Raw genomic sequence first — 14,477 nt, 5'->3', positions numbered from 1 at the left:
GGATCGATATTAGCGTGATATGATCAATACTTTGTTTCTGTTCTCTAAGTTCGGCATGTAGCCCGCTAAATTGTATTAAATGAATTTTGTTTTTAAATTAAAATCCATATTTCAACCATGCAATATGAAAAATGTTTGAACCATTTTGTGTTAAGTGTCACGTCTATTTTATTTATAGCCCACAGCACATTTAAATAGCAGAGGCTGACTCAAAGTTCTTCAGAGACAGGCATATTCACAGGTCTCTCAAAATACATGAAAAGCTAAAAGGTGTGTCTCCGTGTGTTAATTAACTATTGCGGAAAGTAAAAGTCACAGTGATTTAGTGGTCATTAAAATGTGTCAAGAATTTAAATTCGTGATGATTCATCTCATAAATCATGACACACTGCTCTCCATGACATAAGCTGTCTTTATAAGTTAAAAGTATTGGTATGGGCAATGCTGGCCCTGTATTTAATTGGCATCAGATCATGAGTATCAAGAAGGTTTTTCAATGCTGTAAATATTGAGGAGATATAAATAGTGATGGTGCCGTCTGTGGAAACAAACCCTAAATAATGAGCGGTATCATTTTATTGAGAACAAAGAAGATAACCAGAGAAAAAAAACTTAATTTCTGATTGTTTTCACAGTAGTTATAGCCTGCTACCCACCTTTAAATATTACATAATGAATTTACCCTCAGAGAGAGACCACTCCGATCAAGCCACAAACTAGCCGTTGCTGTTTCAGAGCCCAATACTTTAGCCTCCTCTTCAGTGGGACCTGCCACTTGCACTGTATAGCTGTGCTTAGCTTGCAGGCACTCCTCCAATTCTGAAGTAGAGCTCTTTGCAGCTGACAGACTCGTCACCGTGGCGCATTTTGCATTTCACCGTGATGTTGTTCTTTTCCTTTTTAACAACAAGTTCAAAACACTTTCATAACATGAATGCTGGCCTTTTCTGCCATCTCACTCTTTGACCTATGAATGTGCACAATAGTAGGCATGGATAACAAAAGGAACAGAGAAATGCAGTAGCTACAGTTTTATCTGTGACACATTGCTTTTGTGAAAAAGTAAATAGCTGCTTACTCGAATTGCAGACTAACATTTGTGAAAAGTTAATCTTCAGTCATGTGAAAAAGAAAGTGGACTCTCTTTTGATTTCAATTTTCTACAGATCAGAAGATAATAATAAAATTTGTCTTAAAGTGAGGTAAATACATCCTCAAACGAACAACAACTTATATTGTATTACACCACATCGTTAATCTTGCAAAAACAAGCCAAAATACAGAAGCAGTGTGTGAAGAATAATAAATAATAAATAAAATCTTTTCTGCTCCTAAAGTAATCAAGAGTGTAAGTAGCAGCCACATGCTGCTTATCAGATGTATTTGATTAACTTGTCATCAACAAGTGTGACTATCTCTGTAAACGCCGGATTTTTATCAGCTGGCAGGTCTGGAGTGGTGTGTCTTAACACAATGCCAAGTAATGATCTTACTTGATGCTGGCCGTCAGTCTGTGGAAAGTTATGAGCCATTTCCAAATTTAGCTTTAGCTTGTTAACTGTTAAAGTTCATAATTGTAAAATTAGAAAAAGGCTAAACAAGTATGACATGTTTGGAAGGATTGCCAGGAGCAAGCTTCTTCTCTCTAAAAAGAACACGACAGCATGGCCCACGTTTGCAAAGATGCATCTGACCAGACCACAAAACTTCTAGAGCAGTGTCCTTTGGACAGGTGAGACCAAAGTGGAGATGTCAGGGCAGATGTGCCATGATGCACAGCACCATGTTTGATGAAAAACACAACATATCGGCACAAACACCTCATACCGGTGTCAGCACAGTGGTCGAGGGGTGGCTGTAGAGCAGGTCACCTAATAATCAGAAGGTTGGTGGTTTGAGCCCCCTCTCCTCCAGTCTGCATGCCAAATATTTTGGTAAGACATTAACCCCAAGTTGCTCTCTGATGCATCCATCAGAGTATGAATGCATCTCACTGTGATAGTGTCCTTTTCCTTTTTAACAACAAGTTCAAACCACTTTCATAACATGAATGTTTAAGGTTACGTGATAGTGTATAGATAGAAAGAGCACAGAAAGAAAAAAGCACTTGTGTGAATGGGTGAATGAGACAAGTTGTGTAAAGCGTTTTGAGAAGAAAAGTGCTATAAAAGAACCATTTACCATGATTTGGGCTTTTTCAGCAGCCACAAGACCTACGCACCTGAGCTGCAACACCTGCTACAGCCAAAAGTAACATGTCGCATACAACACTGGTTTTGGTCCAGTCAAAGATCAGACTTGCCTGAAATGCTGTGATGTGACGTCAAGAGAGCTGTGCATAAACAGATGCCTTCAAACCTCAGGAACTAAAGCAACATTGTAAAGAAAAATGAGCCAAATCTACCTCACAGTAATGTAAGAGACTGATTACATCATACAGAACATGATACTTCAAGTTAATGCTACTGAATCATAGAGTGTACTTACTTTTTCATTCCCAGCATTCTGGCTTAGTTTTTGTTAAATAGGAAATGACCAGAGGTTAGAGATACTTCATTACTAGACTTAAGCAGAATTGTTTGAGTATTTCTTTTACTTTTTACTTTTACACCCTAGAGTTTGACACTTTCAACTCAAAACCGGCTTGTTACGTTTGTTTTAAGACATCCGAGGAGTTATTTCACGTCACAGTGAACCTTTAAACATCAAACCGATTTGAGCCTAAACAGTGAAATGCAATCCTATTGGTGTGTCAGTCATCAGGGGCTATCCTATACAAAGTGATGAAAGAGGCGAAACCATGCAATTGAGGCATTACTTATATCATCATATTAGGAGTTAAAGTGGGCCGTTTTTTTGTTTGTTTGTTTGTTTTTTGGCACAACACCGAACTCGAAACAACAGAAACAGTCATGTAACCTTAAACTACACACACACTGCTCAGAGTTTGCAGCCCACAAACATCCCAAACACAGCAAAAAAAAAGAAGAAAACTATAGCCAGAGGGAAGGGTCTCTTCAGATAAATACTCTGCCACACACCGGTGGTTCATGAGTGATGGCTAAAAAGAGAGATTACCTTTGTCTATATACTTCATGCACTTTCAGGGGCACCAAACTTAAAATGAATTAAACTGAAAGAAAACACATTTTGTGATAAACAGACATTTACAGCGACGTTATTGCAAAAAGTAAACAATTTAAAAATTATTTTCCGTGCACATATTGAACCCGTGTTGAAGTCCTCTTAGCATGGATTAAAAAATAGCCCCAAATTCCCACCACAGCCACCTTTACAGTGACTGTGAATGGCTCTTTAAAGGCGCAGCTGAACAGCCCTCACTCGAGCACAAATGACCAAATCACCAGACGGCTGCTGCCTCATTCTGTTCATAATTGTAATCCCTTGGACCGATGAAAGGGGCGAACTATGCCGGTTAATTAAAACTGCAATCAAATTCACCCCTTAAACTGGCTGCAGAAAGGGACCTCATTCAATTAAATCATGCATCACTTTCTTTTCAATAACACACAAACAAACAAGTGAGCGGGAAAGAGTCATGTAAATCCACGTTCGTGTTGATTGCCTTCTGCAGCTGGGATTTTTTTTTTTTATTTGGTAAACAGTGGCTGAGGTGGCGCTTGAGGTGGTGTGGAGGAGAGTCCGGGGAGCAAAGGGGATTAAAGACCATTCCACTGGCCTTCTATTGGCACTTGTCACGCACTTAATTTGATGCTGTAATTAACTTTGGAAATCTCAAGGCATTTTCAGCATGTATACATGGGATTCTTTGCAGATAACTGCCAGGCTGAGGCTGATAGGATAAAGTAGCTGACTCACTGCTGCAGAAAGCACTTACTGTTTATCTCTTCCCACTACAAGAAAGTGCATGATCCCAAAGCCCTCTGAAGGCCTTTTGTTATACATCCGCATTATGTGTGTTCATGTGTATTTGTGTGAAAGCAATTACGCTGACGGAAAAACTTTGTGCTTTGTCACATTTTGCCCACCTGCTACATGTCGTCCGCCTGCTTGACAGAAGAAAGACTCGCGTGCTGTGAAGGGTATGAGATTTTTCTTTTGTACTTATACACAAGCACACAGAGACACAGTACACACCAAGATTCACACTCACGCAGGTAAATCAATTCATGCAGAAATCCACAAGGGTTTAGCTGAATGGAGAGTGGGCGACTTTTTCATCTGGGCCAGCCAATCACGCGATAATTGCTTTGAAATTAAGTACCTTTTGTATTTGAATGCTAATTAACTGATGAAAGAAAAATGCTCAATAAGTCATTAACAGAAACCTAAACGAACGTGTTGATCAAGTTCTTTTTAATTTTTAAGCACCGACCGCAGACAGATTGAGTGTTTAAATGAGAGTTTGACTGCCATTGACCTCGATACGCGGTCATTACAGTCCAAGCAATCAGACGCAGTCCTGTTGATTATTTACTGTAGACTGTTGATGAAGTTTATCTTAGTTTAGAGTTGAGAATTTGGTCCTCAAACTACAGAATTAATGTATATTAAATACTTCTGGTTTGTGAGTGATACATATAGAATAGTTTTGACCTTTTAAGGCTTCTTTTAATATATGAAAAACGCAGTATTCAGATGGTCAATTTCACATTTCGACTCCATTGCCCTCTACTCCTCAGCCGTTTGCAGTTTTTGCTAAGCTCTCTGGGTCACTGAAAAACTTCCAATGTCAGGCTTTCCTCTTTTTGCACTTCTGAGATAAAATTCTGCGTGCACATCCAGCCTCTCCCATAAGTAATGTGCATTACTTTAAAAAAACCCCACTGAAAATCATTTGAATATCTTCTTGGGAAAATGGTTCTGTAAGTGGGACGAGACCCTGTTGAACTGTCGAGATGTGAGCAAGGGCACAGCGAAGGGACAACAGCAAGATAAAGTGTCTCTGTTTGCTTTGTGCATGTCAATGTGTGTAATGGAAAGAAAGAGGGAAAGTCATTTGCACGCGAGTAGAAGTCTTTATATTTTACTAAAGTTAAAGTAAAATGACTGTATTCATGTGAAAAAATGCACCCGTTAAACTAGTAGTTTCTGTAAATCAGGAGTGGCCAATTAATTTTCCCAAAGTGCTACATGAAAAACTAGGACTGTTTTCAAGCTTATAAACAAATAAAATAAATACTGGGCAGAACTGAGTTCAGCGAATTGAAGAGTCCCAGTTTCTCATTTGGCCCCTTGTGAAAAGTATTGGTTACTCCTTGTGTATAATATGGAAGCGATGACTTGTAGAGGGTGTACCCTGCCTATCACCTAATGGCAGGTGGGATAGGCTCCATGGGCGGAGGGATGGATATGGTATGGTTAAATAATATAACTATTAAATGAAACAACACCTTAACACAGGTCACCGAATTCAGTGTGTGTGTGTGTGTGTGTGTGTGTGTGTGTGTGTGTGTGTGTGTGTGTGTGTGTGTGTGTGTGTGTGTGTGTGTGTGTGTGTGTGTGTGTGTGTGTGTGTGACTGACTACGTTGTATGGACTACACAGTGTACTTCACTAACACGTACACAGAAAAGGTTTCTCTCCAAATTGAGTTACAACAATCTTTGAGTCAATTATTGTACTTGTCTGAACGATCGGTCTACAACAGTTCGATCAAGTCCCCAGCAATCTGCTCGAGCTTCAACTTCACAACTGAGTAACACTCAGTCGCACAGACAGCACAAATGTGATCCACATGTCAGCAGAGAATGCACCAATTGTAATTTTTCAAAAACAAGCTTTTCTCACAGTAAACTATATAAGATACAAGTGATAGGATTGTCACAAATTGAAAAATAAAGTGCTCTGCTACTACAAAGAGGCTCAAATAATTTCTGCACCCAGCATTACCTGACATAGTTTATCTTGGCAAACAAGAGCAGGTGCGACAGATTAATATAACAAAACAAACGTCGGGTATTTAGTTTATTTTCCAGTATGTTTTTAAATTGTCCAGACAAGAGGAACTTGAACCTTTTTTCTTTTTTTACTCATCTGCATAATTTTCACTAATTTGATCCTTTGCTCATACCGAGGCTGTTGGCGCTGAGCTCTGGATACACTGTAAAAAAAAATTGTACTATAAAAGTATTTTACTGTGTATTTTACAGTTTTGTACTGTTCTTCTAGAATATCATTACATTTACATAAATAGACTGTGATTTTACATTTCAAATGTAACTTAAAGTAAAATCACTGTAAATATAATAAAACATAATTTTCTTGTTTATTAAATGTATTTGTCTGTACATATGCATATTTAGATTGTTAAAATATATTCAGAAATGTATCATAATTTCACAAATATTTGTCCGTTATTTGAAAGATTGAACTGTTAAATTCAAATGTAATGCTATGGGAAAATATATAAAATGATTCTTATAAACTTTTTTTTACATCAAATAATTATTGTTGTTTAGGGCAATCATGGCTCAAGACTTGGCAGTTCGCCTTGTAATCAGAAGGTTGCCGGTTCGAGCCCCGACTTGGACACTCTTCGTCGTTGTGCCCTTGGGCAAGACACTTCACCTACCACCTCCTGGTGATGGCCAGAGGGGAATTATAAAGCGCTTTGAGGGTCTCATAAAGCGCTATATGAATGCAATCCATTATTATTTAAACCAACTGTTAACTGTGTATTTCTGTACATTTAAGTATTATTATTCATATTGCCACATTCATTGACCTTGTTTATCGGTAATTTCATTGTTTAATCACATTAAAATGTTCCTAATTTAATGTTTAAAAGCACTTGAAAAAGGCAAAATCCCATGTAAAATTAGGGCAACAAACTGTATTGTCATTACTGAAAATAACCGTATTTTCATGAGAAAGTTATTTTCTGGTATTTTCTGGTATTATTTTGGCGTCCCAGCTGCCGGAATATTACTGTTTTTTTAGGATTTTTTTTTTTACAGTGTAGCTTTAGCTTTGTTGCTTTGTTAGTTTCTTTAAAGTTTCAGCGTTCAGCTGGATGACGGTGATTTCAGCATCTGATTAGGTTTGTTGTTACAAAGTTTTTTTTTTGGTTTAATTTAGTGAATGCCATTCATAATGAAGCGCTGTAACTGTGTGGCTGCTAGTGTGAATGACTGTTTGCCTGCAACCTTTCATGTGTATTAGGCATGCTTCAAACACAGCAGCTCTTAATCAGACGATGGTAGGTTGACCGGCTGAGCACGCTGAAAATTGGCCAATTCTGGTCCCTAACATTTGGATCGCTGCATCTTTCAGTAACTTTGAAGTTACTCCCGAAGAGTCAACTGTTAGCATCTTGGCCTTAAGAATCAGCTAGACTCACAATTTGAACTTTTTTGGCCCACTTAGTATGTTTGAATAGGTGGCGTATCTGTACTGAGTAACAAAGTTGACACCAGTTATTTCCATAAAGGCATCCTGTGCTTTTCTGTAAGATCCTTTTCAGAAACCCCAGGCCAAGTGTGACCATACTCCTGTGACACTTAATGAACAATATTAATTGTCATGTACAGATGTCAGTAGGAGCCTTGAAAGAAACTTGGACTTGGATGTTTAACTTTTCATCCAAAATGGCTTCTTCAGTTCCAAAACCAAATGTAAATGTGCAAGATAAACAACATGTACACTATAAATATATGTATGAGGAATTGTATGCCTGACAGGTGTGTTCTCCTGTCACTAAAAAAATAATTTTTGTACAGTTTTATGAAGAATGGAAGGAATGACTTCCTGAAGTGTTCTTTATGGCACAGGTCTGAATAAGAGCCCTGGTGCCGCAGTAGAATCGTGGAATATCCAGGAGGGAATTTCAAACTGACTGCAACGGTTGCATCCTGTTACAGTAACACACTCAGATTGCTCTTTCGAATGAAAGCCATTCTTTCACAAATGGCTGCAGAGGTAGAACACAGAGCTAGGTGTTTGATTATTTTATACATCCGAGGCACTGAACACAACTGAACACAAAGATTAAGAAGTGTGGCCCAGTACTTCCCTTCATACAGTGTATGCTCTCACAAACAATAAAAAACATTAAAGTAAAGAAAAATTTAAAAATGAAAGAAAATTTAATTTGTGTTGCAGAAGAGTTTGTTTTCTTTTAACCATCTTGAGGTTTATCTTGTAACCCTTTGAGTTTGGGAACAACTTTATAGTAGGAGACTAAATGCATATTAAACATGTATTAACTTTTTATAACAATGCAGTTACATAATATACCAGCCACAGAGAGCTAATGTGATACGGGGTAATGTGTTTAATAGACAGTATTGCATGTAAGTAAAATGACTTTGCTCCTTCAATTTATGTGTAGTTATACAAGTGGCTTCGTGCTTAAGATGGTTGTTATGTCACCTCCTGACGTTTGTCCCCGTCATTAACCTGGGATTAGCGTGGCAGAAATGGAAGTGAAGGGTCAGAGAGTAAGTGAGTCACCCCACTGCACAGTCTGTTTTCCAAGCCCTGAATTAGCAGTTAATGCTTCCCTCTTATAAGTGAAAAAAATAAAAACATCTTTCCTCACCTCAAGGGAATTTGTGCAAGTGTGCATTTTCTGTGGATGTGCAGCCGATAGTTGCACAAGTGGCCAGGAGATATTACATGAAGCTGCTACTTTTTAATCTTTTTTCTGTGTGATTGTGATTCTCATCAGAAACGTGCTGCCGATTTGCACATCGAGTTCAAAGTTTAAGGCGGTTGTGGCTATTTGGCTGCCAAGGAGGTATGAATGGGGAACGCGTTTGGCTGACGCTTCTGAAGGGGGCAGAATTTGTTTTATGAGGGTAATTGATGCTTTGCTGCAGGAGAAGAGGGCAAAGCAGGCATGAAATTGTGCAGGGGATCAGATCCGTATCGGAGCATACGGGAGAGCTGAGGGAGAACAACGGAGCCTAGCAGCCCGGGGGCGGCTGGATTAGGGTGCTGCTCAGCACTGAGGTACAGTTAAGAGCCAATTTTATTCTCTAGCAACCCAATCAGTGGAAAAGCCCTGTATCCTATTAGAGTCAAGTTTAGGGAGGAGAAGCAGAGCTGCTGCAGAACGGCCATTAAGACATTCGTATATATAGCCATCCGAACAGAAAAAAAATAAAATAAGAAAACCCCCAAAATATTCACCCAAGAAACTTTTCTATAAGTAAACTCACAACTTGATATCTTGAAACTAAAACTGATAGAAAAACTGATGACTTTGTGCCTTTTCAGGGGTCATCCAGCACTAAAGGCTAAGAAAATGAACAACTGAGCAGGTGGTTGCCTGGTCATTTTACACCTGATTAAACCGCTGATCTCTCATTGTACCCAGGTTTACACCGCGTGAGCAGCGAGCAGGGTCATCGGTTCAATTCCCCCTGCGCATTCTTGTGTCATTGTGTTTGGAGGCGGCGTGGAGCTCGCTGCTGACAAATGCATAGAGGGCACAGCTCATCAGGATTCCAGAGCTGTCTATCTGTGAATAAGGAGACCGAATTGGCTGTCAATCCCTAATTAATAAACTCTGCTTCTCTCCCCCTCAACTCTGCACGGGGTTGTCTGATCAATAACCATTGTGCACTGCCTCAGATGGAAGCCATTCAGATTTATCTGCTAATATCCTGGGTGATAGCCGGAGCTAGACTGGAGATGACAGTAGGCTCAAAGCCCATTACCTCCCTATTTACTGTTTTAAATTCTGCTATAGTCACAGCCAGTTGGTGTCTCTAGAGTAACAAATAGGGGAAAATCTCCTCCCACTTCCTGGGACAAGTCAAGGACAAAGCCGATTGAAAACATATGACTGTCTCTTCGTTTTAGCTTGATTTCTGGGCAAGCACGTGCAAACACGTGCACGTGTGTGTATGCAGATGTAGACATCTCTGTTTCAATATACTCAATGTGAAATATGCAAGTTTAAACCGGTGACCTGCTTTTCCTGTCTGGCAAAGATTTTTAAAATAATCAATTCACTTGCCATCGCCTTCTTTCCAATCAATGCTCCATCTCCTCTAAAAATGACAACCCGTTTCAAAACAAGCTGGTTAATTTCTAAATCCTCATCCTGTTATATATAAATCCTGCTGCTTTATCTTCAGCCCAGTCAGCTGCAGTCAGTCTGCACATCCTGTTCATCTATCAGCAAAGTCTGACAGTAGTACAAATATTCCTGTTATTCACAGTGATCTACAGCCGATGAATAAAATCAGACACAGAAGCAGAAGCTTGGAAACAGAGACGAAGAGCTTCACAATTAAGAGTGGCACTGGATCGACTCCAGTATCTACTCTGGTGCCACATAAAAAGCTTAAGAGTGAATTCATGAGTCCCAACCTTCACTCACAGGGACAGCTTTTATAGAATTTACAAGAAGATTTATTTTACGGTTGTACCCATAGACTATATAAAAGATGGAGGTAGCCACTGTGACGACACAGAATGGTTTGTAGAGGCCATTTTTAAGCTGTGGCTTTAGCGAAACATAGCAGTTGGCAGGCAAAAATGGCATTATTGGGATGAGAGGGTGAAATCCAAAAGTTATCAGTTAATGTTCGCAGGCTTAATTAGTTATTTTGTTGTATCCTATTGATTATGTGGATGAACTGGTCACCTAATTCTATTATTTGTTGGATTACGGCATTATAAATGCCAAAAAACGACTGCACGACCTGATGATTAGGTTCAGAGTCCAGTTTTTCAACACATCCCACAGGGGCTCTGTTGGATTGAGATCTGATGACTGAGGAGGCCAGTGAACTCAGCGTCAGGTGCAAGAAACTAGTCGGAGATAATTTGAGCTTTGTGACATGGTGCATTAACTTGTGGGAAAAAGTAACGAGAAGGTGGGTAGAATGAGTTCCTAAAGGGATGGACATGTTAAGGAACAATACTCAGGTAGACTGTGGTGTTAACCTCCTAAGACTCGAACTCTTCCACGGCATGCATTTTTTATTTCTCTTTGATATTTGGGCTGATTGGGACCTAATGAATGTAAAAACAAAGAATTACCAGATTTTTTTTTTTACCTAATTTTTGTTTCTAAGAAAAATGAGAGCCACATATGAGAATATTCGTTTCAAATTTCGATAGAACAGTAGCAGTATAATGTCCTCGTCAGTGGATATCAGGCCCTTGTAGAGCAAAATTGAGTATTTTGGTCTAAATAACCCAAAATGTAATGTCAACATATGTGGACGCCAGGTCCTAGGAGGTTAAATGATGCTCAGCTCGTACTAAGGGGAACACCATTACACCACCAAAACCTTGCTTTTCATGCTCAACCTGAACTTCAACAGGTTGTCTTGAACATGTCTACGGGCCTAAATGAGTTGCTACCATGTGATTAGCTGAGTAGATGTATTAACAAGCATTTGACAAGCGTAGCTAATAACACAACTCACCGTTACTTCTCATCACTTCCACTCTTCACTTTCCACTCCAACAACAGCAACTTATACTCTCTGATTTAAAAGTATGGCAACTCATTTCAGACTTTGGAGTTTGGAGGATGTAGTTTGTGGTAGACAACTGCAGTACACAGACAGGGCTCTTTCCCACCCTTATTCACACTATGTTGACAGCTTACTTGGTCTAATAACAGTTACAACAGAAAGATTCTACTGGCGTTAATGTTATAATGCTCAGGTTTGTTTAGACCAGTCAAATGCAATGCTGATTCATCTTTATGGTTTCAGTAGTTTCCAGTGCCATTAAATTATTGCATGCTTGCTTCAACCCAGGTAGACACACTATATAAGACAGGCTTTAAATAAACCCTAAGGTAAGCTAACCTTCATTTGGGAGAGAAAAACAAACATAAGGATTTCCTGGTTCAACTTCACACTTCTGTCTTTGTCCTGGCAGCTGCTGACACATTTCCCTTTCTAATAAGGGTGTATTTTGCTGGGTGTGTTCACTTCTGCAGCTGAAGGGCAGCCATGTTATGACACTTGAGCAATTACTATATTTTGGCCAGTAAATTATAATTAATGAAGTTTAAAAATTAGATTATAGCTGCGACAAACCACACATTTCACTGTGAGGTCAAACTGTGCCTTATTATACAATCATCATAATTATGTGCACAATCAGCTTTGAGGGCAGATTTTAGGATACTGGTGGGGCTGGAGTCTTTAGGTTCATTGCGGCTCCGCACAGGCTTCAGGTGGCCCACACATGGGAGGTCTTGATAAGCACTTTGCCACAATCATTATTCTTGTTCAATGGAGTTGAACTGAATTATCAGAACATCCAAGAAGGGATTTGAATTCAAGGTGCGAAACTGGGTGATGTTTATGCTCCATCACCCAATTTCAGTGGCAAACTTGTTGTTAGTGCCGTCCTGCGGAGTGAGCTTTCCTCGATGTTATCTCTGTTGATCACTTGGGGGCTGATTACAGAGGCTGGCCTGAGATACGATGGTGTCGGCACACAAATTCAGAGTGCGGAGGGAGGATTGAAGCACACGGGAGACCCATGCTCGGGAATGAGATGTTAGCACCCTCAACAAGCTTTCACATCGTTTTTTTCAACGATTGAAACTATCTACTGGATCACAGCCTGTCGCAAACTGGGGATTATTCTGCATATGCTTACAAAGCTTTAAAGTGACATTTTGGAAGTGTGTTTGACTTGCAAAGTGGTCGCTTGTGTGTGGTATTTAACGGTGATAAAGACTGCAACAGGCCAAAGTCCATGTACTATTTAAATAGACATATTTGCCCAATTAGATGATCCGTAGAGGGTTAAAAGCAAACACATACACAAATCCCCCCGCCTCAAAATAACCACTAACCCAGCCGCCCACACAGGCATGCACACACATACACAAATACAATCCATTAATCTGCTTTTTGATTCAGGTCTTAATCTCCTGTCTGCTACTCCACTGGCAGGTCCCGCCTTCCAGCTTAGTAGTAACAAAGAGGCTGGAGATTCGTGAAGAGGCTCAAACAGGCAGCATGCATCATAAAACCTGTTTATCTCTGCTGTAACCTTGTTGCCCATGCACATGTGTGTGTTTGCAGGGACCCGTGTTAAAAACACGTTTAGCTGCAGGTTTGGGGGTTGATTACATGTATTTACTAATGAGACTTTTCTCAGTCTCACAGTTTCTTTCTGTTTGTCTACAGCTGTGTTGTACAACAACATGCGATCAGAGTTGGTTTATTAAATTGTTGGTCCTTGCAGCGGTGCTGGAGCAAACTGGAATTTGATGTCGATCCAAAACGTAAAAGCCTGATGATTTACTGCTAATAACCATGCAGGGAGTGCGAGGCCTGTTTACTCATGTGCAGATGTCTTGATTACCGAGCCATTAGATGAATTGAGATAAGCTTTACCATGCTGCTCGTAGATCCTGAATATCCCCCCGTGCAAATAATCAGCGCTTGTCAGTGCAAGGTTAATACAATATTCTATAGAGGGCCTCGAAAGACAACAACACGGCAGTGCAGAAAAAAACTCGAAGAATGAAATGAGACACCCGCCTTAAAAACTGTGCTGAATCATGTCTGCAGCCTTGTGGGACCAATGGACTATGTCCCAGCACTGATAGCTTGACAGATGATACATTACCATCAGCTGCAGACTCTATTGTTATGACAGCAGGAAAGATGCTATCATTGGAGCAATATCCACAATCTGATAAACACACACAGCATACTGTAACACAAAGTAAACACTAATTATAGTGACTTTTTCCTGCCATAAAAGCACACACAAATGCAGTTTTTGCTTCTCTTTACAAGTCACACTGGAATATTGGTGAAGTACTGTGCAGTTGCCACTAGATGTCTCACTCCATGCTTGTTTTTAGGCCACACACATTTATACACACACACACACACACATGCACACGCACGGTCACATGCAGGGTGCACATGGTGTGTTTAATATGACCAGCCTAGCCACTCTCCACATGTGTCGTAGTCTCCTCTGGGAGGACAGGAATGCATCTGCCTCCCTCTGTCTGTCTAACACATTTCTGGGAAAATAGCCCAAATCTGAGGCTCAGGAGGAGGGATACACATACTCACACAAACAAATATACACCTGCGCGTCTGAGCAAAAATAACAATCATTTGTGCAAATATATTAATGCGCTCCAATTTTCATTTCATATTATTGAATTTAGAAAACATTGGTGTAATGCTGATTATCCCTACATGCTGGAAGAAATGCAGTAATAACGCTGGTAATGATAAAGATTTATGCAGCAGTTTTCTAAGCCCGGGTCCAAATAAAAAAGTGAGCATATCAGCAATCCATTAGCTCTAATGAGGGGAGAGTTAAACTTCTAGATCTGTCAGGTACTCAGAAGCAGTTTCAGCAAATACAGAAGGGTTTGCCTATTTGCTCTAGTAGTGTTTTGAATTTCTGTGTTGTGTTTTGCTGAGGGCAATAGGTGCCTTCTGGACGACGGAAAGCAATGAATAAAGGAAATGCAGCATGCACTATTGGAGCAGGAATTATGGTAAAATTCATAGAAGCATAAGCCACTTCTAG

Source organism: Astatotilapia calliptera, chromosome 5 (assembly GCF_964374335.1).
Source record: "Astatotilapia calliptera chromosome 5, fAstCal68.1, whole genome shotgun sequence".
In the NCBI taxonomy this organism is placed as follows: Eukaryota; Metazoa; Chordata; class Actinopteri; order Cichliformes; family Cichlidae; genus Astatotilapia; species Astatotilapia calliptera.
Note: the sequence above shows the minus strand (reverse complement) of the source record.